Raw genomic sequence first — 27,929 nt, 5'->3', positions numbered from 1 at the left:
TCTCTCCCTGATCAGACTTCACTCAGAACTGGCCCCCAGTTGAAGTTGCCTGTGCTTTTTACCTGGGTCTGATTGGCCTTTGCCTGCTACAGACTGTTCTAGGTCCCAGGCATCTCTACGCAACACCCATTCTTCCCTTCCAGCAGGGCACCTTCTTATGGACGGGTGTGTCAACCTGGGGGGGGGGGCGCTCCAGCAAGGGGGCATCAAATGCTTGGAATAGACTGTCCCAGAACCCTTTTAAAATACACAGCTTAGAGAGAAGAGAATTTATGAAAAAAGATTCTAATCCAATAAAGCAACAAAGAATCCTGTGGCACCTTATAGACTAACAGACGTTTTGCAGCATGAGCTTTCGTGGGTGAATACCCACTTCTTCGGATGCAAGAACTTGCATCCGAAGAAGTGGGTATTCACCCACGAAAGCTCATGCTGCAAAACGTCTGTTAGTCTATAAGGTGCCACAGGATTCTTTGTTGCTTTTACAGATCCAGACTAACACGGCTACCCCTCTGATACTTAATCCAAGAAAGTAATACTTAACCATTATGACACTAAATATAGGGCCAGTATACAACCATAAAATCTATATAAGAACCTACACATTATCTTAAGTAGTAGAAAAATATAATTTTGTATTGCATTTGACAAATTATATGTGATCATGTAATTAAAGAATGCATATGCACAAGGAGGCAAAGTTATGATTGTATTTGGACCTTAACTTTATTTCCTGATTTTTGTAGGGTAAATATACTGCTCACTGAGAAGTATTTCTTTGCATGCTAGTGAAGTAAGGCTTTGATTTGATCAAATTTTGATCCTTAGAAAAATCTCAGTGTATGTGATCAAGTAATTAAAGCATTTTATATGAACTAAGTAAAACTGATTAGAAGTTAAAAATAACAAATCATAGGGGTTGGAGATGTTCAAAGTATCATTACAGATTGAGTGACTTACACTAACACTGCTCAATGTATGTAAGCATGAGAGATAAAATTATTCATGCAGCAGAAGTAATACCTACATTCTTGCTGAAGTTTCTGATGAACAATGAAATGATATCATAGAATCATAGAATTCAAGATCAGAAGGGACCATTATGATCATCTAGTCTGACCTCCTGCAAGATGCAGGCCACATAAGCCGATCCACCCACTCCTTAAGCAAGTGACCCCTGCCCCATGCTTCGGAGGAAGGCGAAAAACCTCCAGGGCCACTGCCAATCTACCCTGGAGGAAAATTCCTTCCCGACCCCAAATATGGCGGTCAGCGGAACCCCGAGCACGCGGGCAAGACTCTCCAGCCAGACCCTCTGGAAAAAGGCTAACAATATCCTATCATTGACCCATTGTACTAATTACCAGTGTGGCACTTTATTGACCTATTGACTAAGCCAGTTATCCTATCATACCATTACCTCCATAAACTTATCTAGCTTAATCTTAAAGTCATGGAGGTCCTTCGCCCCCACTGTTTCCTTTGGTAGGCTGTTCCAGAATTGCACTCCTCTGATGGTTAGAAACCTTCGTCTAATTTCAAGCCTAAATTTCCTGACTGACAATTTATATCCGTTTGTCCTCGTGTCCACATTAGCACTGAGCTGAAATAATTCCTCTCCTTCCCTGGTATTTATCCCTCTGATATATTTAAAGAGTGCAATCATATCTCCTCTTATCCTTCTTTTGGTTAAGGAAAACAAACCGAGCTCCTCAAGTCTCCTTTCATACGACAGGCTTTCCATTCCTCGGATCATTCTAGTGGCCCTTCTTTGTACCCGTTCCAGTTTGAATTCATCCTTCTTAAACATGGGAGACCAAAACTGCACACAATACTCCAAATGAGGTCTTACCAACGCCTTATATAACGGGACTAGCACCTCCTTATCCTACTAGAAATACCTCGCCTAATGCATCCCAAGACCGCATTAGCTTTTTTAACGGCCACATCACATTGCCTACTCATAGTCATCCTACAATCAACCAGGACTCCTAGGTCCTTCTCCTCCTCCGTTACTTCCAACTGGTGCGTCCCCAGCTTATAACTAAAGTTCTTGTTAGTCATCCCTAAATGCATAACCTTACACTTCTCACTATTGAATTTCATCCTGTTACTAATACTCCAGTTTACAAGGTCATCCAAATCTCCCTGGAGGATATCCCGATCCTTTTCCGAATTTGCAATACCTCCCAACTTGGTGTCATCTGCAAACTTTATCAGCTCACTCCTGCTCTTGGTTCCCAGGTCAGCGATAAATAGATTGAATAAAATCGGACCCAAAACCGAACCTTGAGGAACTCCACTGGTAACCCCCCTCCAACCCGACAGTTCCCACTTCAATACGACCCTCTGCAGTCTCTCCTTTAACCAGCTCCTTATCCACCTCTGGATTTTCATTTCGATCCCCATCTTTTCCAATTTAACCAGTAATTCCTCATGCGGTACCGTATCAAACGCCTTACTGAAATCAAGATATATTAGATCCACCGCATTTCCCTTGTCTAAAAAATCTGTTACTTTCTCAAAGAAGGAGATCAGGTTGGTTTGGCACGATCTACCCTTCGTAAATCCATGCTGTAATTTGTCCCAGTTGCCATCGGCCTCATGCTCCGTAACCACTCTCTCCTTTAAATTTTTTTCCATGACTTTGCATTCTACAGATGTTAAACTAACAGGCCTGTAGTTACCCGGGTCACTTTTTTCCCCCTTCTTGAATATAGGAACTATATTAGCTAATCTCCAGTCAAACGGTACAACCCCCGAGTTTAGAGATTTATTAAAAATCATCGCTAACGGGCTTGCAATTTCACTCGCCAATTCCCTTAATATTCTAGGATGAAGATTGTCCGGGTCCCCTGATTTACTTCCATTTTGCTGTTCAAGTTTGGCTTCTACCTCAGATACCGTAATGTCTACCCCCATATCTTCATTCCCATCAGTCCCTCTATCACTATTCCTTAGCCCTTCATTAGCCTCATTAAAGACCGAGGCAAAATATTCGTTCAGATATTGTGCCATTCCAAGATTATCCCTAATCTCCATTCTGTTTAAAGTTTTAAGCGGTCCCACTTCTTCCTTCTTGGTTTTCTTCCTATTTATATGGCTAAAAAACCTTTTGCTATTGGTTTTAATCCCCTTCGCTAGGTCCATCTCCACCCGGCTCTTTGCCTTTCTCACTGCTTCCCTACACCCTCTGACCTCAATAAGGTAGGTTTCTTTGCTGATCCCTCCCATTTTCCAGTGCTTGTACGCTTTCTGTTTTTTCTTAATCACCCCTCTGAGACGCTTGCTCATCCAGCTCGGTCTAAAACTGCTACCTACGAGCCGTTTTCCCTTTCTCGGGATACAGGCCTCTGACAGCTCCTGCAACTTCAACCTGAAGTAACCCCAGGCGTCTTCCGCCTTTAGAGCCCTAAATATGTTAGTCCAATCCACTTCCCTAACTAGTTGCCTTAATTTAGTAAAGTTAGCCCTTTTGAAATTGTATACCTTAGTCTCAGATGCAATTTTGATTATCCTCCCATTTATTTTGAAACGAATTAGCTCATGATCACTCGAGCCAAGGTTGTCCCCTACAACTATTTCCTCAACAAGGTCCTCGTTACTCACCAAAATCAGATCTAAAATGGCATCCCCCCTCGTCGGTTCAGCAACTACTTGATGAAGGAATTCATCAGCTATCACATCTAGGAAAAGCTGAGCCCTATTATTATTACTAGCATTTGTTTCCCAATCTATATCCGGGAAGTTAAAATCCCCCATGATCAAACAGTTCCTATTAGTATTTACCTCCTTAAAAACATTAAAGAGTTCTCTATCCATATCCAGGCTAGATCCCGGCGGTCTATAGCACACCCCAATCACTATCCCAGGGGACGCTCTAGTAGTTTTCTTCCCCAATGTGACCATTGCCCAAACAGACTCCGTATTATCCATTGCATTGCTAGTTATTTCATTACATTTCACCTCATTATTGACATACAATGCTACTCCCCCACCTTTACCTTTGCATCGGTCTTTCCTAAAGAGCACATACCCTTCCATACCTGTACTCCAGTCATGGCTACCGTTCCACCATGTTTTGGTTATTCCTACGATATCCGGTTTCAATTCCCGGACCAGGAGCTCCAGTTCCTCCATTTTGTTACCTAAGCTTCTCGCATTGGTGAATAAACATCCTAATTTTTGCTGTTTGGCTTCTCTCACCCTTTTCACCCAACTTGGTAGGGACACAGTACTACCAGTATGACCTGTTGATCTAGTATCCATCCCCCCCCTCTTCCTTACACCTAACCGTCCCCCTCTGGCTATATCTGTTGTTATCCTGTTGTTCTCACTCCCAATGTATAAATTTGGCGTGGAGAGCATCTGGACCTCTCCCAACCGTCTCCCCACAGTGTCTAGTTTAAAGCTCTTTTAATCAGATGAGCCAGCCTCCCTCCTAGAAGTCTACTTCCTTCCCTACTTAGGTGGAGCCCATCCCGTGAGAACAGTTGTCTGTCCCCAAAAGCCTCCCAGTGCCCATACATCCCAAAGCCCTCCTTGTAACACCACTCCCTCAGCCAACTATTAATCGTCACGATCCTGTCACCCCTTTGGCGCCCTTCCCTAGGGACAGGTAGGATCCCACTGAAGATCACCTGAGCCTCAATTTCCTTGAGCGTCTTGCCCAACCTGGCATAGTCTCCCTTGATCCTCTCTAGCGAGAATCTAGCCGTGTCATTTGTTCCTACATGAAGGATGATCAAAGGGTTCTTACCTGCTCCTCTTAGGATCCTTTTCAACCTCAGGTCCATGTCCCGTATTTTAGCGCCCGGTAGACAGCACACCCGTCTGTTCTCTGGATCGGCCCTGGTCACAGGCCTGTCCAACCTTCTCAGTATGGAATCCCCAATCATGTAGACCTGCCTTTGCCTGGGGACAGTGCTGTCCTCTAACCTATCCTCCGTCCCCCCTGGTTGCAAGCTCCTTTCATTCCTATCATTCCTTGTGGTTCCCGTTAAGCCATCCTGTATCCTCCCTTGGCCCACACTTGGTGCTGCCTCCATGGACTCCTCCCCTCTTTCTATTGGACTAGCCACTCTTCTCTTTTTCCTTGGCCTCCCACTGTCAGCTACCACCTGCTTTACCCCTTCCTCATTCTCCAGACCTTCAAACCTGTTCCTTAGCTCTATTTCTCCCTCACTGGCTCTCCTTTTTCTCGGCCTGCTTCTCACGGTCACATGCTTCCACCGCCCTTCTTCCTCATCCGGCGGTCCCCCCTCACTGGCCTTAGCCCCTGCTTCCCCCTGTACCCCTGGGCATTCCCCTTCGGTCACTGCTTGCCATTGCTCCATCAGCTGTTCGAACCCCCTTCTATGCTCTACCAGGGTTTCTACCTGCAGCTCTAGGCCTTGGATCTTTTCCTCCAGCAGCTCTATTAGGCGGCACTTCATGCATACATAGTACTGTTCTGGGTCCCCCGCTAGAACCATGTACATACCGCAGCTGCTGCATGCTCTCATCCTCGGTGTATCGTCCACAGCTTGGCTCATGGCTGCTGCTGTCTCAGCCTTGCTCGGCGTTCTTACCTGGGGAACACGGGGGACACGGCGCCGCTCCCTTCCACCTCCCCCTGTAAACTCCCACTCAAACTCCCCTGTTAGCCGCCCCGTTGGCCGGCTTATGGCAGTAAAAGATTTGTAATACATTGAAATACACTACAAATCATTATACAGTCATCCACATACTTCCTTTTTACCTAGCCTGAAAGATTATGCTAAACAATTTGGGCAAAATGCTTCCTCCCCCACTAGTAAGTGGGCAAAGTTGGGTGAATAGCGAAGGGTGTGGACAGTGTAGGTGAAATTATCTCCCCTCTGATGGTGTACAAGAGGCTGGGTTCAAGAGGCCTGAGTGGGCTTGAGGAATGCATGGCAGAGGACATGAAAGTACTCTGACCTCCTGTTGAGAGTGGCATACGCACATAGACGGTGCCATCCTGCTAGCAACCCAAAAGAATGGAAGGACCCACTGCCTCCCTCACGAAGAGGGTTTCATCAAATACCTTAAAATAGGCTATAATCTAGTCTCTTTTAAAATCAGTGCTCAGTACCGGACAACTTCTTTTACAGCTAACTACCATTTGCTCATCTCCAACCTCTCAGTCCTGGGGAAGATTGAGAAGAGTCTAGTTTTAGTTTCACTTTTGAGCTTTGAGTTTGGAAGATAAGAGAGAATCAGAACAGTCAGGGACTTTCTGATAAAAGGAGTCTTTAAACTGCTGTGAGATCTGGAGGATGGGTCAGGCAGTTCCAGCCCTGCAGAGACCAGCATCCTCAGTGGTAGAGGTCCAACCCAGTGCTGCCTGCTGAGAGCCAGCTGAGACCTCCACAGGACTCCAGAAAGAATTGAGAATTGAGATACCCTTAGGACTTGTCCTCTGTTTACCATCTGCCTGGGAAGGGAGTGGGGATTGGGAAGAGTTGTGGGAAGTGAGAAATTAGTTGACATTTTCTATAAGTTAACCCTAACCCTTTCCTTACCCACATCCTGTTCTCCTTCTCCCAATACATTCCCCTTTGTTTTATTGTTATTTTGGTTGGGTGCCATTTCTCTGCTGGGGTTTGTATTGATGTACTTAATTGTTTCTTGTGAGTACTGTTTTTTATGCTCCTTTCCAGCAGTAGTAGCATTATTCATTTTCTGAAGGGACATCACCCCTTGTGTCTCAGGCACAGTGAGGATAGAGGTATGAATGTATGAGGTGTCACAAAAAAAGAACCCAGGACCGAACCCATGTGAGGAGAAGGGAGAAGCCACTCCAAGCAGCAAGCACCTGCAAGGAAACCACACCTCTGGGGAGGGGCTACACAAGGATGAGTCCAACACTCACTACATTCTGGGAAAGATTTCACTTCACTAAAACATTCCCCAAATAATTGGAGCAATAGAAAATCCTGGCAGCATGCTCAAAGTTTGAAGCCAATTGCAAAATCAAAGAAAAGAACAGAGAACTGACTGTCTCCCTCTGGAAAGATCTATTGCATTTTAAAATCCACACATAGTACACATGCTTATACTGTGGATGGAAAACATAGTAGTCACTCTTAGTAGTCAATAGTTGCATAGCTACCCAATGTGACCTGAGAAGTCACTCCCTTTCTGTGCAATTCTAGTTTCTCAGATGTCACTGCCTGGTAAGTGTAGATAAAAACTGTCATTTTAATAGCAGCCTTGTTATGTAAGTAGATAGTCTCCCACCTGTCTGTCTTGAATGATGAACTGCAATTCTGCTCTGGTGTTAATCTGATGCTGAGAAGAAAGACTTCCTATGTCTTTCTCCACAGGCAGCAGTGCAAAAGAGGGCAGGATTTTTCTTTTAGTAGAATAGATACTGCCTGTTTTATATGGGTAAAGCAGGAAGAAAAAAAACACCCACATCCAAAGAGTACTTGGGTTCAAGCTTTAAGCACTTCCAAAGCATCTAACCATATCTCTTGAATTACAAAAGTCTGAGTCAAAGCAGACTAAGTGGCATTCTTTCACATGCTTTGATTTGAAAAATGAGACAACAGTTGTGAAACAGCCTTTAAGTAGGCATCAAGGAGGAGAGAGCACCATTGCAGCTTGTGAGTATTCACATTTATAGTGAGCAGTTCCATTTCCTCCAGAAAGCATCTAAGCACACTCTGTTCTCCCAATAATTGCTGTAAGATTCCCACATATACTACTACAAAATACAGACATGACAATAGTGCATCAGTTTCTAATCAGAAAAATGAACGGCAGCAACATGTGAAATTGGTTGTTTTGGGGTGCCTGATCAGCAGTTATTGTGTTCACTGCAGTAGTGTACCTAAAAAAAGATCAGTATCATGTCACTGGAAAGCTGAACTACTCACAATTAACTCTGAGCAGTGGGTTTTGGATAATATGAGCCCAGACCGAAATAAACACTGATTTTCATTTTGAATTTCAGAAACTAAAATCATAACTTTTTGCTCATCAACTATGCAGGAGAGTTTTTCAGCCAGGTTTGCTTCGAGTAACAGCAGTGTTAATCTGGAGTAACAATTTATTTCAGTGAAACTACTACAAGTTTACAATGGTATAATTGAGAGCAGAATCTAGCACTTTGAGTTTACATTACTATTGTAGCACCTGGACCTGATTCTCCCCTCTGTTACACTTTTACACACATATAATTCCAAAAGTCTACTGATTGAATTACACCAGCAACACCCCAAAGTGCCTAGAATGTTGAAATCCTTTGTATCAACACACAAAAAGTTAATGTACCAAATTATTTACAATAGCATTAGTCTAATCTGTCAGACCTCACACCACTTTATATTTATTTTTTTATTACAAGCTGTCAAAATTTTTAGTATTACTTATCTGTCATAATAAACAAGAACTCATATTTGATATTGTTTCTGTGATCTGGGCCACGTTATAATATTCATAATACAACACCACATGTAGCATAAGTATTACAGTTTGTTTTCTTTAATGAGTTGATCAAATTTCTTTTTATGCATTTTTCCCTACGATACATATGTGTCCTGATTCACCAGTCTTCCTCCATTTTTACATCAGTGTAACATTTTCAGTAGAGTTACACCAATATAACTCTAGGTCAATGCACTGGTTAATCAACTACAAATGCCACACATTATTTACCAAGATGTTGTCCCCCTGCCTTCCTGTGCTTTAATTTACTGTGTTCTGCTAGACTGACAGTGCTCCAGAAAGCATTCTACCATCCTGTATCCTTTTTACTTTAAATTACAGCTTTTGTAACAAATTTGACATTTCTCATGTCATATCTGAGGTACAACCATCAATGTGCTTTGAGGATGCAGTTACTCTAGAGGTATATAAATGATGGATCAGTAATGAAGACTAACAGTGGCAATGTGCTAGCAATCCTGTGATGTACCAAGGATCTTTTAAGCTCTGCTAGCTTGTCTGATTTTTTTTTGTTTTTTAATCTCCATTTCTATCATTACAAAGATGTACTACAAAGGTCTGATTTTGTTACTGCTGTCATCAGGAAAGCTTCAAGTGACTTAGACGCATATACATTGATTTCATTTTTAAGTTATGTTTTTGAGATAGCATATTTGCCATTCTTATGAGGGAGTGGTTTAGTGCATTGCAAGATCCCAGAGAGTTGTTTTTTTGGGGGGTTAGGTCTGTTTTCCCCCCATAACAGTGTAGCAAATTTATGGAGCAAATCACCAAATGTAGTAACTAGCATGAATAGTTTTTAATAGGACAAGACTTAGTCTAATATTAAAATGCAGATTTTAAAAACCTGTTGAGAAAATATTAAGCATCCTTGGTTAAGAGCTTCCGACACCTAGTTGCTTTGAGCCTCTGTGCAAAGATAGAGCATAGTGCCTTTTATAGATGAGAAATTTGTATTTCTCTAGCCTTTTCATACTCCACACTGTTTTTTTCTCAGAATTTCAACAGACAAACAAACAAACATTCACCTTCATACAGGGACCACACACGGAAAGTCTCATGCCTGGAAGGTGAAATTTTCAGAAAGCATTGACTGAAGACAGGAGGTCAGAACGGAAAACATTAACTCCTGGGCAGGAAATGACTATTACTTTTCCTGTTATAAATTTCACAAAATATTTAAAGCTGTGTTTTAACATGAATAAAAGTGAAAAGTTGCTCAGAATATAGTAATCACATATTTTGTTGTGTAGCTCACTGGAATAACATTAAACTCGAAGAACTTAAGAACATTTCCTTAAATATCTAACATATTAACACATTGCTGCTGTTTCTCTAGTGCCTGCAGTTTCTTTGCCCAAGGGATAGCTCAAAGGTTCAGAAAAGCCATTCTAATTGGACATCTGTCCTTTGATAGTGTTTTCATATAACTTTAGTTCACAGGGAATTATACCTTCCTTTCAATGTGTTTAAGGGGCCCCACACTGCTGCTTGATCTGTAATTTGCAGTTACCTCACAGAGCAGCATAGAGCCTCATAGCTCTTCTTTTCAATTTAATCAAAGGCCAAACCACCTCTTGATCTTTGGAGCAAATCTACTTCTCAAAAATCATCCCAAACAACAGCAAAAAGCCTCACAAGTGCCCTGCATGTCACACCAACTTAATTTTGATAGACAGTAAAAAGTACAAATGAATGAACCTGGTGGACTTTTAGGTTTTATGAAGTAATTGGACTATTTTGGGGGGGGGGTTGCTATAAGAGCTTATGTTTACTAAACACTTTTTTTTTTTTGCTATTTAAATTCATGTCTTGTTTCCCCCAAGGTAACTCTGTTTAAACACATTTTTAAATCTAAACAAAAATATAATCTTTCTGAGGATGGACTGGGGATACTGGGCCTGACTGTCTTCACTCAAAATGAATAAATAAGGAACTTCACCATGGCAAATGCAGTTTCCCTTAATGAAAACTGGAGTGAGAAGATTCTCACTTTGAGTGTGTATTTCATGGAAACACACGCACAACATTTCTAATGTTATTTCCCACCACCACTAATATTTTTTTCAATCTTTCCCAAGCAAGATGCAAACCCAGTAATACTAGAGTTCAGACCAAGCTTTTGAACACATTGGCTGAATTTGAAATTAAGATCAATAATTCGGCCCATTTCTAGTAATCAGCAGCTGTCTTCTTGGTCACATTTTCCTTTCCAATGGATATTAAAACCTAGTCACTGGCATTTTTAAAGCTTAAGTTCTCCTGCTTCCCAACAGCGTTTCTAAATTACTGATAAACAGGGTCCCAACGAAATTGCTAGCAGGAAATCACTGTGTGTTGCCAAATACACAAGACTACCTTCGCTATAAAGTCAATTCTTCTCTAAAACTCATAGGCTTCACTATCAGGTCATTCTCCTTTTTGAGACGATGTAGCCAGCCAAGGCTTGATGGTTCCAGTATCTACTTACTAAAGCAGAAGAAACTTGCACCATCAAGTTAGCACAATGCTGAACAATAGTTTCCTGATACATAGTGTTGTTGTGAGGATACCTCCCATAAGGCTTTATGGAAATATGCTTAGAATGTGTTTTATGCTACATATGCCATGTAACATATCTCTGTAAAGGTTATGATCTACTGAATGTATTAATCCTATTTGTATGCATGTATCATTTCAGTATTCAGTATAACCTTAGTAGAGCATTTGGTCAGTTCCTGGAGAAAGGAATGTTGAAATTAAGTACCTAATCAAGAAACACTTAAAGGACAATGGATCTTAGAATGCTCCAATCCACATAAGAAGTCTACTTTAGGATGTTCAAGGTAGCATGTAAACAAGGGATGCTACCTGTAAAAACTGTGATTCATGCATGGACATGTGACTTGCCCAGGTGACTCCTAAACTCCATCTTGGAGCTGGACTTTGCATAGGAAGGTGGAGGGGGTCTCCACCCACAAGAGAAAGTGTATTTAAACTCTTGGGAGACTCCTCCATTTTGGTCATCAGCTGGCTGAGGAGAGGATCCATCATGAAGAATCCCCTAGCTACCACCTGAGCTGGAACAAGAGCTGTGTCAGGGGAAAGAATTGTGCCCAGGCCTGAAAGGTGTCCAGTCTGAGGAAAAAAATGGCTGAAGCATCTCTGAGGGTGAGATTATCTATGACAGGGGTCGGCAACCTCTGGCACATGGCTTGCCAGGGTAAGCACCCTGGCAGGCTGGGCCAGTTTGTTTTCTTGCCGTGTCGGCAGGTTCGGCGGAACATGGCTCCCACTGGCCGCAGTTCACCATCCCAGGCCAATGAGGGTGGCACGAAGCAGAGCAGGCCGAGGGATGTGCTTGCTGACCCCTGTCATAGATAATCTCACCCTCAGAGATGCTTCAGTAAGTTTTTTCCTCAGACTGGATGCGTGCCAGAGGTTGCCAACCCCTGCTCTACCTCCTCTCCTCTGGCTTTGGTCCCTCCAACTGGGCTCATCCTGCTCTGTAAGGCAACAAGCCCTGCTCTTCACCCATATGGCTTTTTTTCCCCTAATTAGGCCTCTCCCACCCTCCAGGTGTGAGCAGAGAGGTTAACTGGCCTCACACCCACATTAATCCTTTCTCAGCAGGTGTGGGTGAACATTCCATCACAGGAACCTTTTCCTGGTTGTTAATCCCTGCACTTGGCTCTAAATTTACTTAATTTTGTCACAGTAAGTTTTAGACTGTTAAAGACTCTCCCAACTTCAAACCTGCAGTTAGGATGCCTCTGAACTCCAAGTGCACTCTCTGACTTTCTCTTAGCTATATCACTTCATCACGGTTAGAAGCCATCCTTTTCCTCATGCACATTCCTGTGTATGAGTCTATTTAGGGTTCAGGGAAGGTGCTGGATCCACAGGCAAGGTGAACTAAGTATTCATTAGCCCCAGAACAAGTACCCAACAGTATGGGTTATAGCAGTACAAGTTTTTTCTTGTGAACCCCAGGATGCTCAAGCAGGAGGAATCACTTCTAAGGGTGAGACAATAGTCTGGTCTTCATGTCCATCCAGCTCTCACACTCTCTGCTATGACTCCCAATCACACTAGCAGTTAGTACCAAGTGTAGTGATCATTTTTGTAATGTGAATAATTGCACTCTGGGAAGCAGACTTTGACAACCAAACACATTTTTAATAGGCCACCAAATGGCAACAACTTTCAGTCACTACTGACCTGGGATTAACTCAAACCGGCAGCCTACAGATGAAAGATATAATATCCCATTACAAATCCTTGAGTCATCCCTTCTTTTACACTGGTAAAAAGGACTTTTTTTCCCTTGAGATTTCTGTCTTCACCCAAACATTAATAGGCCTGCTCACAAAGAATTAATTGACTTGACTATTACATGAACTCTCCCCTCTCCAAGTCAGCCTGAGGCCCTGATTTTGAAAAACTACTAAAAATGAACCATGATTTAATACAGTTTTGACCAGCCACAATGGACAGAGCCAAACAACATTTAAACTTGATTCACAAATAACGTTTGAGCCAATATGGGAGTCTAGACAGGCACATCAGCTTTGTGGGCATGTCAGAAACAGAATATAACCATATATAATCACTCTTTGAAGCTGAGTAGCCTAGTAGACAGGGCACAGGAGTGAGAAAAATTCTTTTCTCATTTACGGCTCAGTTTATACATTGGGGAAATTGAGGCAGGTAAAGGTTAAGCAACTTGCCCAAGGTCACAGAGCGAGTCAGAGCCATCACTTAAGATGTCTAAGGTTGGGCAACCAAAAACTGAGGCACCCAAAAGCACTAGTCTGTTTTCAAAATCTTGGAGTAGAATTTGATGTCATGTAATTCTTCATAATATTAGCTTATTTTTCTACTTCCTCAGTTTACAGTCCCTGCAATGATCTAGCACCCATTTTGTTTCTATGAAGCAAAACACATTTTTTGTAAGTGGTTTACCTGCTGTTATATAGGCTGGGACTTTTAATTTTTTTTTTTAAGGGAAAACTATTATAAAGAATTCCTAAAGGAAAGGGTTTCATTTCTCCATTTTGGTACAAGTTTCTATAGGACTTGATTGGCTTCACTCAGCTGAAATGTCATATTTGCAAGCTGATAAATATGACAAAAAAAATCCCATGTTTTTCTGAATGATTATCTGCCATGCAAGTAATAATAATAAGATATAGGTCAAACATATCTCCCTCATTATTTTTGAATAGTTTCATTTGCAATTGACCTTTTACTGATTCATAATGAGACATTTCAAAAATGTTTCAAGCCTTAAAAATAAATAAATAAATTGAACTGATCTTTGGACCAGTGATGATATTTATAGGAGACTTTCACTACTGCTTGAAAATATGTCGATGAGTTATTGAGAATAATGTACAAAGGGCCTGATTCTCAATTCACACTTTTTATACTAATGTAACTGCACTGACTTCAAGGGAGTTACCTCTGATGAACATTTGTAACTCAGAGCAGAATCATACTGAAATAACCCAGGAAAATATGAATGTTATTCTTTATATATTATCATTTTGATTAGACTTCTGTATGACATTCTCCTACAATCACAGGTTTGTGTGGTTACACAAATGACCAAGTTATCCTCTCAGTTATTGAGTGAAAGCCTTTGAGTCATTGCTATTGCATAGAGGTAAATTAGGGCAGAATTTGGCCTGATCTCTTAAATCAAAATATTAATCACCTGATTTTGCCCCCTTTACCAATGTTGAAAAGTATGAGTGAACCAATAAATCTCACTGCGACCACATGCAGAAAGGGTGTCATCCTACTCAACATGAGTAAGGATGGTATGATTTTTTTTATCCTCTGCTTTTATTCTGAAGAATCTCTGAACAGAGGTGCTCCAACTTCAAAACTAATACTGTTTGTTTGTATCTGCAGATACATTACAATCATTTAGGAGATTATTCACTTTGTAAATATTCCACAACACTAAAGTTGCATGTTCAGAACCTAATTTAAAGGTATCCCATGTATAGTAGACAGAAAAACAGTTTCTCAGTTGTAATTTGGTGTTTCTTTCAAAAGTCTTTGTTCTCCTTTTTAACCTGCCATATGAAATCAACTGTAATGCCATCAACACAGCAATCGTATTCATATCTGATACTGTGCATCATATTTGAGCTCTAATATAAATGGACCAAGCATGTTTCCTTCTGAACATCCATGGAGATGAAAATTTAGGCCACACTGTATTTAGTTCCAAATATGAATCAAACCTATAATAGGGCTAGATATGAATTCAAAATGTAGAGAGTTTTTCTTTCATATTTTGTACAACACACATTCACACATACATAATCCCTGTAAAGAAGGTTTCTACCAAGCAAAAAATAAAATAATAATAATAATAAAACTGATACAAAGCAACATTACTTTAAATAGCAACTTGCATAGCCAAGTCAGAAAAGTGCAAACAACAAAATGCCCCAAAACATGAGGTCGGAGGGGTACATGGTTCCTTTTTTGTTTCTAGATTCTTTCCTGTTCATTGGAAATTCACAAGTGACAGACCAACCACGCCAGGTCTTCAACAAAAATAAGTTAAAATTAAACTTCCATATTTCAACAGGACCTAGGAAAGTATGGAGGTCCCAAACATTATCTTGTGACCTGACGTGTTGTCCCACCAGATCTGTTTAGCTCGATCTGGTTGCCCAGGAAAGAGTTCATTAAAATTCCAAGGCAACTATTCCATTTGGTCAACTTCAGCACTTAAACATAGAAAGTAAATATCCTTAAATCAAACTAATATTTTTTCAAGCAGCAATTTTTTTACCTTGCCTATCTGTCCATTTCTGTTACTATCAATGGAAATAATTTTGTCCATTTGTGTGTGGATACAGTGAAATCCATGTTTATCAGCATTTACCAATAATTCTCCTCCAGGTGGTATCCACACATGGACGAGGACTGTGTGGCAGAACATCATGTTTTATTAGTTTGCAGAATTCTGCTGATATTCTGCTTGGGATCTGCCCCTATTGAGGAAGAAAAGGAGAAGATACATGAATCCCCATGCTGAAGTCTGGAGGACAAGCCCTGGAATAGGGAGGGTGGGAAAGGCACATGCTTGTCTAATTAGATGCATGACCATCAACCTGATAAGGCTGTGAGGCACGTCCACATTCTATGAAGAGGATAAAGGAATCAGGGCTGAAAGGAATAGTGATTGGACTGATATATGTAAATAATAGGTCAATGGATAAAGTACCAGTAGCATAGTACCATAGTTCATGGATTTTGTAGGACCAATAAAACTTGTTTTTATGCACTGCAAATGACTTCTTCTGGAATCTGGTGACATCATCACTTACTAAGAGGAAGGCTGACTCACTCCTGACTGTTCTGACCCTTTGACAGTAGTATTCTCTGTAGGCAACTGCCTCTGTATTTCCATGTGTATGTGTGTGTGTGTGTGTGATATCTCATCCCATGCACTGAAGGGAACCTACATGGAGATCACCTTCAAGGCTGCCAGGCAGCAGAAAGTGGCAAGATGAACATTTCTTTTCTTTTCACCTTCTTGGATTTCTCTTCCATGTTGTGTGTCACACTGCACAGAAGAGAAAGAAGATAGCCAAAAAAGGCTCTGATTGCCCAGAAGGAACAGAAGAGCTCCCAAATCCCAACATAAGTGAGAAAAGAATACGTCTGTTCAACTGTTAGAAAAAATATGATAAACATTCTAATTCTGTGCATGAAAGTCTGGCCCTTGACTGCTATCACACTGTGGAGGTGGAAAATTCTGGGAGGCTGTCCTCATGAGTTATCCCAGATGGAGCTTTAGAAATATGTTCTGTGCCCCATGTTACCAAGGAAGAAGGGAAACCTAGTGTATCATCATGGGATGTGACCTTCATAGCGAAGTTCTATAGAATTTAATAAAAAAGGAGAACCATTCTGTAAGTTTTTTTTTATCCTCCAATAGGATTTAATAGAGAATTTATCCCTGCAGTAAGATTCCATTCAGTGGTTCTAAACAAAATAAAATCATTCTGTGGAGAGTTTTCAGAGTAATTTTTAAGAGAAATCCACAATGGTAGGATGCAGTTAAAAAAAAGGTGAGTTTAGTTGTGTAGCTTCCTTTTTGGAGGGGGGAGTAGTGTAGAAGGAAAGACACATGGGAGGATCAGTAATGGGTAAATGTGGGACAACCTGATAGGCTTGCTTTTCTGCATATTATCTTGTCCTCCCATGGTAAAATTCATGACCTTCTTTGGCTTTGAAGAGCACAGATGCTTGTAACAGAAATGGGTATTGTCAGTAGATACTTATTTAATAAGACATAGCAGGGAAACAACCTAAGTGTTTAGATGGAGATTGAGTTACAATGAAAAGAGAAACAATGTGGTTCATGTAGAACAGGGTCGGCAACCTACGGCACACATGCCAAAGGTGGCATGCGAGACGATTTTTGATGGCATGCAGGGCGGGCTGAGCTGCTCAGCCCGCCGATGCTCTGCGGTTCCCGCTGCTGGCCCCTTGCCAGCCGGGGTCCCACTCTGCACCCGCTGCTGGCCTGGGGAAAGGAACCCCAGGCTGGCAGCAGGCTGTGACCCCAGCTGGCAGGAGCTGGCAGCTGAAACCCCAGAGCAGTGGCGGGCTGAGCTGCTCAGCCCACCACCACCCTGGGGTTCCCGCTGCTGGCCCCTTGCCAGCCAGGGTCCCACTCAGCACCCGCTGCTGGCCTGGGGGAAGGAACCCCAGGCTGGCAGCAGGCTGAGACCCAGCTGGCAGGAGCCAGTGGCCAAAACCCCAGAGAAGGGCAGGCTGAGCCGCTCAGCCCACCGCTGCTCTGGGGTTCCCACTGCTGGCCCTTTGCTAGCCGTGGTCCCGCCACCGGTCCCACTCAGCGCCCACTGCCGGCCTGGGAGAAGGAACCCCAGGCTGGCAGTGGGCTGAGCCCCCGGCTGGCAGGTGCCGGCAGCTGAAACCCCAGAGAGAGGCTGGAGGAGACACTCAGCCCACCCCAGAAACCCCAGAGCTAGCTGTCGCTCTGGGTTTCTGGCTGCTGGCCCCTTACCAGCCGGGGTACCCACCGCAGCCCCACTCACCTTGCTTCTGGTTGGAGTTCCAACACTGGCCCCCTGCCAGACATGGTCCAGGCTTTCAGCCCTGCTCAGCCCTACCAGCCGCCAGCTCTACTTACCTCAGCTGCCAGTCTGGGGTTCCAGCCGCTGACCTCCTGCCAGCCGGTTATCAACTGATCACTCAGAAGCTTGTGTGCAGCTTAAAGTATCCAAATACATGCCACCAGACACTGGAAAACTCAGCAAGGAAAAGCAAGGGCAAGGATCACACTAAACTAATAAGATCTGCATTTTAATTTAATTTTAAATAAAGCTTCTGAAACATTTTGAAAACCTTGTTTACTTTATATATAACAGTAGTTTTGTTATATATTATAGACTTATAGACCTTCTAAACAATGTTAAAATGTATTACCGGCATGCAAAGCCTTAAATTAGACTGTATACATGAAGACTCAGCACACCACTGCTGAAAGGTTGCCGAACCCTGATGTAGAATTTTAAAAGCTTGAATGTGTGTGTAACTTTCATGTTAATCAAACAAAATAGAAATAAATTATTTGGAAGAAAAAAAAACCTTTCGTAGTGTCCCAAAACATTTTGGAAATTTAGATGATGTGAGCTTAAATTCTATTTCCCCCCTATTTACCTTTCCATGTAGAATCCTTCCATTAGAGCCACAGAGTGAAACATGGAGAAGTCTTTGAACTTTGGATGTAATGATTTCAATCACAAAAAAATGCAAGCTTTCGACACAGTAGCCCTCAGGACTACTTGCATCTCTCTTTCAAACCTTTTTATGAACCCAAGGAAAAAAAAGGAGTGATTTTTATCTGTTTACTACCCATTATTTAAATGGAAAACATTGCTCATCAGTTAGATAGCTCACTCTTTAAATAGATTTACAGCAGTGTCTATTTGAAAATGAGTGCTGTAAACGAAAGTGTTTACAATAAAAAGCGGTTTAACATGCCACAATCATGCTTTTTAACGCTGTATTTAGGATCTTCAAAGATCACAATGCTTCAGGGACTAGAACACCAGGTTCTTGTCCTCCCAACCCCTCATCAGAGCCTCCAAGGCTAGGAATCTGGCTTTCCTCCTAAACCTTGGAGTGAAAGAAGGAACTAAGACTGTGTGGGGAACAGGAAAAAACAGGACACCAGCCCCCTGCCTCTAACTAATGGAATAAAATGATCAGCTCCCTTCCACTAGGGAGTGTAAGAAGGGTCTGCTGCAGGTTGTTGCCTGTGGCAAGGAGACATTTTGAGAGTCTTGGGTCTGTTTTGGATGGTGATCAGAATTTTTTGAATGAAAATGTTTTCTGGAGTACATGTTAAAATTATGCCGTAGAATCATAGAAAAGTAGGGCTGGAAAGGATCTTAAGAAGTCATCAGCCCCCTGTGCTGTGGCAGGACCAAGCAAACCTAGACCATTCTTGACAGGTGTTTATCCAACCTGTTTTTATAAACCTCCAACTATGGGAATATCACAACCTCCCTTGGAAGTCTATTACAGAGCTTAACTACCCTTATATAGCAAGTTGTTCCTCATATCTGACCTAAATCTCCCTTGCTGCAGATTAAGCCCATTACTCATTTTACTACCTCCAACTGAAATAGAGAACAGCCCTTAATATATATGAAGACTGTTATCAGGTCTCCCTCAGTCTTCTTTCTCAAAGCTAAACACACCCAGTTTTTATAACCTTTCCTCATAGGTCAGGTTTTATCAATCTTTTATCATTTTTGTTGCTCTCTTTTGTACTCTCTCCAATTTGCCCACATCCTTCCTAACGTGTGGTGCCCAGAACTGGGCACAGTACTCCAGCTGAAGCCTCACCAGTGCTGAGCCTCACCAGTGCTGAGTAGAGTGGGACAGTTACATCCTGCATCTTATATATGACACTCTTGTTAACATACTCCAGAATGATATTAGCCTTTTTTCCAACAAAGGGTAGGCATTACAGCAGCTGGATATTAGGGGCTTGATTGAAAGTGCACTGAAATCAATTAGAGTCTTTCCATTGATTTCAATTAGCTTTACATCAGGCCTTAAGGCTACGGGCAGTCAGATTCCACTGTGAAGGTGTCCCTATAAATACCTAGGTAGATATAGCAAGATTTTTTTTTAAAAGACTCAGTCTATTTGGCTTATACTAAGAAGGGGAGAAAATAGCCAAATAGCCACAGGTTTTAAAAGAAAAAAAAAGAAAAATGGCTGTTTTTCCCCCCATTTAAATTGTTTTGTGCTGCATTATTCTTTCCAGTCTCTTGTCCCTATGCTAAGCATTTATATTAACTGTTCAGAACAGGGAGCTGTTTCCTTTCATCTGTGTGAAGTGCATATCATATTTGGGCAATATAGAAATCATCATTATTAGTAGTCACCATCATCATCATGTTCCCATTACACCTCTGGTGTTTAGGGCAGTGGCAAAGCTCCTCCACTCCTATCTGTTTCTGACAAGTTTTTCAATTGTTCCCCAGTGTTGCCCAAGACTTTTCAGCTCAGATTCCACAGCTCTTCACCATATTGTTTTTTGGTGGTCTCGTTTTCATTTGCCTTCAGGTGTCCATCTTATTGCTACTCTGGTGATGGAGTCAATTTCCATACCAAGCATATGGTCAATCCGTCTCCAGCGTCTCCTGTCAATGATGGTGCTCATGTCCTCTTGGCTTCACTGTGTCAGTAGATCTTGGTTTGAGTTTGTTCTGGGCCAAAAGATACAGAGGATTTTTCTGAGGCAGGTTGTATGGAATGAAGACAGTTTGGACATGTCATACTTTCTCATTCTCCAGCATTCTGCACTATAGAGTAATGTGGATGATGTGGAATGACAGATGATGTGGAAAAAGCTGAAGTACTCAATGCTTTTTTTGCTTCGGTCTTCACAGACAAAGTCAGCTCCCAGACTGCTGCACTGGGCAACACACTATGTGGAGGTGAGCAGCCCTCAGTAGTGAAAGAACAGGTTAATGGCTATTTAGAAAAACTGTACTTGCACAAGTCCATGATCTAATGCAGCCAAGGGTGCTGAGGAAGTTGGCTGATGCAATTGCAGAGCCATTGGCCATTATCTTTGAAAATTCGTAATGTGGTCCCGGACGATTGGAAAAAGGCAAATATAGTGCCCATATTTTAAAAAGGGAAGAAAAAGAACCCGGGGAACTACAGACCAGTCAGCCTCACTTCAGTCCTCAGCAAAATCATGGAGCAGGTACTCAATGAATCCATTTTGAAGCACTTGGAGGAGAGGAAGGTGATCAGGAACAATCAACATGGATTCAACAAGGGCAAGTAATGCCTGACCAACCTAATTGCCTTCTGTGATGATATAACTGGCTCTGTGCACATGGGAAAAGCAGTGGATGTGATATATCTTGACTTTAGGAAAGCTTTTGATATGGTCTCCCACAATATTCTTGCCAACAAGTTAAAAAAAAACCTATGGATTGGATGAATGGACTAGAAGGTGGATAGAAAGCTGGCTGGATTGTTGGGCTCAACGGGTAGTTATCAACAGCTCGATGTTTAGTTGGCAGCCAGTATCAAGTGGAGTGCCCCAGGGGTCGGTCCAGGGGCCGGTTTTGTTCAACATCTTTATTAATGATATGGATGATGGGATGCATTGCATCCTCATCAAGTTTGCAGATGACACTAAACTGAGGGGAGAAGTAGATACACTGGAGGGTAGGGATAGGTTCCAGAGTGACCTAGACAAATTGGAAGATTGGGCCACAAGAAATCTGCTGAGGTTCAACAATGACAAGTGCAGAGTCCTGCAATTTGGAAGGAAGAATCCCATGGACTGCTACAGGCTGCATTTCTGCAGAAAATAGACCTGGGGATTACAGTGGACGAGAAGCTGGATATGAGTCAGCAGTGTGCCTTCGTTGCCAAGATGGCCAATTGTATCAGGCTGTATCAGTAAGAGCACTGCCAGCAGATCAAGGTGATTATTGCCCTCTATTCAGCACTGGTGAGGCCACACCTGGAGTATTGCCTCCAGTTTTGGTCCCCCCATTAGAGAAGGGATGTGGACAAATTGGGGAGAGTCCAACAGAGGGCAACGGAAATGAGTTATGAGGAGAGGCTGAGGGAACTGGGGTTATTTAGTCTGCAGAAGAGAAGAGTGAGGGGGGATTCGATAGCAGCCTTCAACTACCTGAGTGAAGGGGGGTTCCAAAGAGGATGGAGTTAGGCTGTTCTCAATGGTGGCAGATATCAGAACAAGAAGCAATGGTATCCCATTGACTTGGGACGGTGAACTGTGGCCAGTGGGAGCCACGATCGGCCAAACCTGCTGACGCGGCAGGTAAACAAACTGACCCGGCCAGCCAGAGTACTAACCGTGGCGAGCCGCGTGCAAGAGGTTGCCAACCCCCGATTTACTTGGTGTTGGTCCTGCTTTGAGCAGGAGATTGGACTAGATGACCTCCTGAGGTCTCCTCCAACCCTAATATTCCATGATTCTATGTTGAAAGTACGCAGCTCTGATAAATCTTGAGTTTGGTTTTGATGTTGTATTTTGATGATTTTCAGACTATATTTAAGCTCCTGAAGGTGTTCCTGGATTTACTGATTTTTTTCCAGATGTCCTGACTTGTTCCACCATCCAGGATGATAGTGCTGCCCAAGTCTGTGAATGTTTCTACATTGGTGAGAATATAATCCTCTGTGCATACTCATGATGGTGAGGCAATATTAAAGATAATGATATCTGGCTTACTGTAGCTGATTTTCAGTCAAATTTGCTGTCTGAATGCATTAAGTCAAGTTGTTGTATTCTTGTATTCTTGTATATGGTGTTTACGTGATAGGAAAGCGAGATCATCTGCGAAGTCCAGGTCTTCAAGGGATGAGAAGGGTGTCCATTTAATGCCTCTTGGCATATCTTCTGATGCTGTAGTAGTAGTGCTAATATAATATATAATACCTAAAGGGCTAAATGCCTAGGAATGTAACATGAAGCCTTTCCTTTAATTATTGGTGGTTCAAATCTAGAACAAGCTAGAAATGATTGAATCATCATCATCATCATCTGGTAGTTTGTGAAGCGAGTTAGTGGGTCTCCGTCTAGTTCCTAATAGATAGACATCCATGCTACAAAAATCATGAGGACAACTGATGTACAGACATACCACCACAGTTGTCAACTTTCACATGGTAAATAAGCACCCCAGCTTTCACAATAAGCCAAAAACCAAGCTAATCCCATTTCAAAACAAGGCCAAAAGAAGCCAATCCCTAAGAACCACAACAGTGTATGAGACTAGATCCCACTGGCATGCAGTTTGGTACTGTAGTGGGCCTGCTGTGCACCCCTGACTCTCTCCTCCCTTGCCCCTGCTTGCCCCTTGCTGCTGCTTGCTGGGAGCTAATAAGAAAAAAGAAGCAACAAGCTACAACCAGCAGCAAGCCACAAGCCAAAAACTAGCCAAGAAGCAACTCACAAGCAAAATTAAGCCAAAAACATGCCCAATTTTTATTTTTTTCCCCTCAGGTTTGTCATGTCTGCATACCACCAGGGTAACCAAGGCATAAAACGGCTGAAAAATCATGAAGATTGGGCTACATTCTCGGTTCAAGAACTTCAGACTTTGGCACTGTATCAATGTAGTGTGAGGTAGTCTATGTAGCTACAGCCCATATTATAACTTTTTTGTCTATATTATAACTCTGTGTGAATATTGAACTTCAGTGCAATCAATAAATTCAGCCCAACAATAAATTCATTTTTTTTTCAAAGTTACCATTATAAATTCTCAAAAGTAGTAATTTAAGCAGGTTTCAACTATGGAGGCTTTAAAATAATTAGCTTTGTTATATTTACTGACCTTGTTTAAATCACCCATAACTTTATAAAAAGAACAGGAGTACTTGTGGCACCTTAGAGACTAACAAATTTATTTCAGCATGAGCTTTCGTGAGCTACAGCTCACTTCTTCGGATGCATACGATGGAACACACAGACAGGAGATATTTATACATACAGAGAACATGAAAAGGTGGAAGTATGCATACCAACATGAAGTCAATTGATTAGACTCTTCCTGTTCGTATGCATACTTCCATCTTTTCGTGTTCTCTGTATGTATAAATATCTCCTGTCTGTGTGTTCCATTCTATGCATCCGAAGAAGTGATCTGTAGCTCACAAAAGCTCATGCTGAAATAAATTTGTTAGTCTCTAAGGTGCCACAAGTACTCCTGTTGTTTTTGTGGATACAGACTAACATAGCTGCTACTCTGAAACCTGTCATAACTTTATAGGCATTTATATTTTATATAGTGGATTACAAAACTTTAATTAGGTTCCAGAATAAAGTACTGCTGAAGATACATAAATATCCAACTAACACTAATAAGTCTGTATGTTGAGGAAAACTAAAACCATATATATCTCCACCCAGTATTGCTGATGTCCACAAAAAAACAACAACAAAAACTAATTTCTAGGCATTCGGTATTATGGATCCAAAATGTTAAACACTAAACTACTTGTGTTTAACATTTTGGATCCATAATACCTAATGCTTAAGAACTTGATTTAAAATAAAAATATTGCATGCAAAGTACAAATGTTCTAGTCAAGTTAGAGCAAATAAACTCTCTAGGCCATATGCTTGGCTCCTGTGTATTAACAAATCTCCAGTTTATACCAGCTGAGGCTCTTGCATTGTTTATATTTTAAAGCTGTTCCCCTGACTTTAATTGTTTATGTATGTCAAAACAAAGTCCTGTAATGGAAAGAGTAGCTTTAGGAATTTGTAGAGCAAGATTTGAATTTACTCATTTAGAAACTCTTTTGAAGATTCTGATATCATCCATCTTACCAATTTGGTCTGTCAGAGCAAAACGTGCTAATATCCATTTGTTTTGTGGACAGAGAGGGTTTCAACAGCTAGTCTAAAATATATCAAATGGTGTATATCACATTGGACTTTATTTAATGGGAAGGATGTTATGAAGACGACTGACAGAACAAAGAGGGATATATTCTATTATAATTTGAGAAATAGCTGGCACATGGCCATTTTTAATCTAAAAATTTCAACAAATCCTCCATGAATTGAGAATCTATTTGCAATTATCCTTATTTACAATCAATTTAAAAACTACAGTCTATACTAGTACCCAGATAATGTTCTAGGCTCTACTAGAGATGTATTTCAAAACTAAACAGCTAGAAGAAAACTAGAGCTGCATCAGTAAATGACATTGAAAGTCTTGTTAGAAGACTATTTCTGTAGTGAATGCTACTCACTTAATTTACAAATGTAGTTATCATTTAATAGATTCAAGGCGTTTCACAATAATCTTAGGCAATCAAAATATTCACAAAATGTAAAATGATCAGACAGATCTGCCCATTCGTTTTTTATTGGTTCTGGAATTCTAGTAATAATGCCCCTGCAAGGTAACTGCATGTTTATCACCCCCTGCGTTGTCCTCTCCAGAAGTGCTCAGCCAAGTGTCAGGTCTGCAGCAATCATCTGTCTCTGAGCAGGGACCTGTGTCCCACTTCTTTTTAACTGGGGTTTTTTAAGGCTGCACAGTCCCCTTCCACTGTGATATCCCCAGCAAGCCAGTCTGCATAACAGCCAGCCTCTATGCTATGCTTTCTCTCCCAGGGCTATAAACAGTGTATTGCTAACAGTTACAAGTGACCACATGGACCTCGCAAAGCAAAGCACATTTATTTTAAGAACAAAAAAATTACAGAAAAAACACATAAAACAATAAAAGATTCGACATGATTCCTAAGCATAGCAGAAATTGTCCATCAGTTAAGTAGGTATTCTGGTAGGTTAAAGTCTTTCCAGCTGGTCCTGGTTGATCGTAGGATGACTATGAGTAGGCAATGTGATGTGGCCATTAAAAAAGCTAATGCGGTCTTGGGTTGCATTAGGCGAGGTATTTCTAGTAGGGATAAGTAGGTGCTAGTCCCGTTATATAAGGCGTTGGTGAGACCTCATTTGGAGTATTGTGTGCAGTTTTGGTCTCCCATGTTTAAGAAGGATGAATTCAAACTAGAACAGGTACAAAGAAGGGCCACTAGAATGATCCGAGGAATGGAAGGCCTTTCGTATGAAAGGAGACTTGAGGAGCTCGGTTTGTTTTCCTTAACCAAAAGAAGGATAAGAGGAGATATGATTACACTCTTTAAATATATCAGAGGGATAAATACCAGGGAAGGAGAGGAATTATTTCAGCTCAGTGCTAATGTGGACACGAGGACAAACGGATATAAATTGTCAGTCAGGAAATTCAGGCTTGAAATTAGACGAAGGTTTCTAACCATCAGGGGAGTGCAATACTGGAACAGCCTACCGAGGGAAACAGTGGGGGCGAAGGACCTCCATGACTTTAAGATTAAGCTAGATAAGTTTATGGAGGAGATGGTATGATAGGATAACGGGCTTAGTCAATAGGTCAATTAAGTGCCACACTGGTAAATAGTACAATGGGTCAATGGTATGATATAACCTTTTCCAGAGGGTTTGGCTGGATAGTCTTGCCCGCATGCTCGGGGTTCAGCTGACCGCCATATTTGGGGTCAGGAAGGAATTTTCCTCCAGGGAAGATTGGCAATGGCCCTGGAGGTTTTTCGCCTTCCTCCGAAGCATGGGGCAGGAGTCGCTTGATAGGGAGTGGGTGGATCGGCTTATGTGGCCTGCATCTTGCAGGAGGTCAGACTAGATGATCATAATGGTCCCTTCTGATCTTGAATTCTATGATTCTATGATTCTATGATAATACCCTCTGTGAGATTATAGGGCAGCGGTAGGCAACCTATGGCACGCGTGCCGAAGGCGGCATGCAAGCTGATTTTCAATGGCACTCACACTGCCCGGGTCCTGGCCACCAGTCCGAGGGGCTCTGCATTTTAATTTCATTTTAAATGAAGCTTCTTAAACATTTTTAAAACCTTATTTACTTTACATACAACAATAGTTTAGTTATATATTACACTGCTCTACAGGCAAAATGCTTCTGAAATAAATGTAGTCAAACTTTACTAATTCTGGGTCACCGAGAACGAAAATGATGCTTAAAATTGTTGATTGGCTCTAGTTTTCAAGATATGCTATTGGGTCAGTATATACGACCCTTGACTTGGGAATAGCGGAGGATAAGTAAGTTATAAAGGGAAGGGATCTCAATTTAAACCAGAAATGACTAAAATACATCTTTGACTGGATCTATGAATAAATCTATGACTGGGTTTGGACAGTACTTGCTTTTTAGGCAAAACAATGAATGATGCAATCTGAAGTTGGTATTGCGTCATACATGATATGAATTGCATCATGTTATTCCTAGAAGTCATGGATGATGCAATCATAACAAAGCTTACATCACTCTGCTGAACAAATTGCCCTATATCAGCTCTAGAAATCATACAGTGTCGTGCTCTCTTATTGTCAGTGTTTGATTTTGCAAAGGGACACATTTCTGTTTAGCCAAAGAGAGCAGAGATGCCTCGTACTTGTGTGAACAGTGCAGATAACTTCTGCTATGTTTGTGGTGAAGTGACTTTTGCACCACAAAAGCGCAGTATAACCACTATGGTTAAGAAAGCCTATCACCTTTATTTTGGCTGCATAATTGGAGATCAGGACAAGAGGTGGGCCCCACACATATGCTGCAACACTTGTGCAACAAATCTTCGCCAGTGGTTGAACAGGAAAAGGAAATCTATGCCTTTTGCAGTGCCAATGATTTGGAGAGAGCCAACAGATCATACCAGCAATTGTTACTTCTGCATGGTGCCTCCAGTACCGGGAAAGGTGTGTCAAAGAAGAAAAAGTGGACTGTGCATTATCCAAACATTCCATCAGCTATACGCCCAGTACCCCACGGAGAACGCCTGCCGGTTCCTGATGCACCAGAATCATTCTCACTTGAGTCAGACGAGGAAGACAAAGAGGATGAAACTTCTGGTCCTGAACCATCAATGTCACAGGACCCACATTTTTTCCCATCCTCCTCCTCTGAACCACACCTCATAACACAAGGTGAACTGAATGACCTTGTCAGGGATTTGGAACTACCCAAGAGTAAGGCAGAGCTGTTGGGCTCCAGACTACAGCAGTGGAATCTCCTGGCAGGTGATGTTAGGGTTTCCACGTTCCGTGACCGTCAAAAGGATCTTGTCCCATTCTTCTTCATGGAAGGTGATCTTGTAGCCTGCAACAACATCGATGGTGTGATGGCAGCCCTCAACATCGTTCACGATCGAGATGAGTGGAGACTGTTCATTGATTCATCGAAGACGAGTCTTAAAGCTGTTTTACTGCATAATGGCAATGTTTTGCCATCAATTCCAGTTGGTCATGCAGTCCATATGAAGGAAACCTATGACAACATGAAACAATTTTTGAGGTGCATAAACTATGATCAACATCAGTGGCAGCT

General features: G+C 41.8%; 1 long non-coding RNA gene across 2 annotated transcripts in view; it reads left to right on the top strand.

Annotated features, from left to right (window-relative positions):
- Window positions 1–27,929, top strand: part of LOC120377075 — a 111,830-nt gene that overhangs the window by 9,040 nt on the left and 74,861 nt on the right. The window contains exon 2 of one of the 2 annotated variants that reach the window (XR_005587475.1): window positions 22,102–22,201. The exons of the other annotated variant lie outside the window; for it this stretch is intronic. This is a non-coding gene — a long non-coding RNA (uncharacterized LOC120377075). The remainder of the gene's footprint in view (window positions 1–22,101; window positions 22,202–27,929) is intronic. 2 annotated transcript variants of the gene reach the window in all.

The sequence above is a fragment of the Mauremys reevesii genome, linkage group 1, assembly GCF_016161935.1.
Source record: "Mauremys reevesii isolate NIE-2019 linkage group 1, ASM1616193v1, whole genome shotgun sequence".
Lineage (NCBI taxonomy): Eukaryota > Metazoa > Chordata > Testudines > Geoemydidae > Mauremys > Mauremys reevesii.
This window is presented reverse-complemented; position numbering and strand designations above follow the sequence as displayed.